A 2,416-nucleotide genomic window follows, 5' to 3' on the forward strand; every position below is an offset into this window, starting at 1 on the left:
TCTCTATATTCTGTTATGTCCCAATTTTCTTTAGTTGTAGTTTCTTTTTCAGCTGTATTCACAGGAAAGTCTAGAACCTTTCATTCATTCCTTCCACAGATATTAGGTACTAACTCTGGACCTGGTAGAGTGCTAGATAAATAAGACAACGATAATCCTTAAATTCAGAAAAATTTCAATTTAATGGGATAGACACAACTGCCTATTTTAAAATTCTATAAAATTTTGATTCAGGGTTCCCCCCCGCCTCCCGTTCAACTGCCTTCAAATCACTCTCAGACACCAGACTTCACCCGGCCTGGTGTATCATGTCCAAAAGTCAACATTCTGAAGACACAATCTATTATCTATTCTAGTGTGTCCATGTTCAGTCGCCCAGTTGTGTCCAACTCTTTGTGACGCTATGGATTGTATCCTGCCAGGCTCTTCTGTCCATAGAATTTTCCACACAAGAGTACTAGAATGGGTTGCTATTTCTTCCTCCAGGAGATCTTCCCGACCCAGGGATCAAACCCACATCTCTTGCATTGGCAGGCGAATTCTTTACTACTCGAGTCACCAGGTAAGCCCTATTATCTATTCCACCAGAAACCAATTGAATAATCAAATAGCTATTTACTAAATATGTGTAAGATAACTCAAGTTATGATAACAACAAAGAAGAAATCATAATCCCTAGTTTCTAAAATCTCAAAATCTAGTTGGAGGTACACACACACACACACACCCCTCTACTACAAAGGAGGCTGAGGCAGAAAAGGAAGGTTTTCTGGGCTATAAATGTACTTACGGATCTTGTCAGTGGGCTAGAGAGCTGGAGATTTGAGTATAAGGTGGAGGAGGGATTGCAGGCTGAGGTAAAAGCTGGAAAGGGAACTAAGACGCAAATTTTGAAATATCTGGAATGGAAAGTAAAGGATCTAGAACTTCATTCTGTATGTTCAGAAGGCTCAGCCAGTAAAGAATCTGCTTGCAGTACAGGAGACCTGGGTTCAATCCCTGGGTCAGGAAGATTTCCTGGAGGAGGGCATGACAACCCACTCCAGCATTCTTGCCTGGAGCATCCCATGGACAGAGAAGCCTGGTGGGCTGTAGTCCATGGGGTCACAAAGAGTCAGACATGACTGAGCGACTAGGCACGCACACAAAGCTACTTGAGTAGGAAGTGATGTCAGTACCTGGGTAGGTCCAGTACATGAAAACCCTGTTCCTGTCCCATGTGTGAAACCAAGTGAAGGTCAAACAAGAAGTCGGTCAGTCAGATGGAGGGAAAAACATCACCTTTGTTGCTGAAAAAGACGAGGTTGCAGATTTTATCTTAGCTGTGTTCACTAAGTGACCTTTTGAATATACTTCCAAAATTAAATCTATTTTCCCTTTCACAGGCTCAGCTGGACAATCATGGGACTCTTCCATATGTTCAGTTCAGTTCAGTTCAATTCAGTGGCTCAGTCGGGTCCAACTCTTTGCAACCCCATGGATTGCAGCATGCCAGGCCTCCCTGTCCATCACCAATTCCCGGAGTTTACTCAAACTCATGTCCATTGAGTCGGTGATGCCATCCAACCATCTCATCCTCTGTCGCCCCTTCTCCTCCCGCCTTCAATTTTTCCCAGCATCAGGGTCTTTTCAAAAGAGTCAGTTCTTCGCATCAGGTGGCCAAAATACTGGAGTTTCAGTTTCAGCATCAGTCCTTGCAATGAATATTCAGGACTGATTGCCTTTAGGATATTTCCTTCCATATGTAAATGTACATCAATTTTTAAAGCATTTGTACACCATTAAGAATGTGAGAAGACAATCCACAGAATGGGAGGAAATTCTTGCCAATCATATATTTGATCAGAGATTTTTCTGTGGGGGCTTAATAAACATTTACTGGATTAATGAAGAAACAGTAGGTGCTTAATATATCATCTAGGAATTAAAGAATACGTGAATAAATAGAATAGTTTATAATATTTCATTTTCCAAAGATATACTATGCCAATTTTCAATTTATTTTGCCATACTGGATAGATATCTTTTTAAAAATATGAAATATTTCACAAATTTGTGTGTCATCCTTGCACAGGGGTCATGATAATCTTCTCTGTATGATTCCAATTTTACTATATGCGCTGCCAAAGGGAGCACTGACCAGAGATTTTTTTATCTAGAATATAAAAAGAACAATTACAGTTCTTTTAATAATAGAAAGAAAATTAACCCAAATTTAAAATGAGTAAAGGATCTTAATAGACATTTCTCCAAAGAAGGTATACAAATGAGCAATAAGCATACAAAAAATGTTCAATACCATTGGGCTTCAAGGTAATACATATCAAAACCACAAGATAGCACGTCACATCCTCTAGGATGACTAGAATCAATAAATAGGATAACAAGTGTTGTCAAAGATATGGAGAAATTGGGA

At 39.7% G+C, this 2,416-nt stretch overlaps 1 non-coding gene across 1 annotated transcript; it reads right to left on the bottom strand.

Annotated features, from left to right (window-relative positions):
• Nucleotides 1-2,029: 2,029 nt before the first annotated feature.
• Nucleotides 2,030-2,136, bottom strand: LOC112584045. Its single transcript, XR_003108404.2, has one exon. It is a non-coding gene; the product is annotated as a U6 spliceosomal RNA (small nuclear RNA).
• Between the last annotated feature and the right edge of the window lie 280 nt (nt 2,137-2,416).

Source organism: Bubalus bubalis, chromosome 3 (genome assembly GCF_019923935.1).
Source record: "Bubalus bubalis isolate 160015118507 breed Murrah chromosome 3, NDDB_SH_1, whole genome shotgun sequence".
NCBI lineage: Eukaryota > Metazoa > Chordata > Mammalia > Artiodactyla > Bovidae > Bubalus > Bubalus bubalis.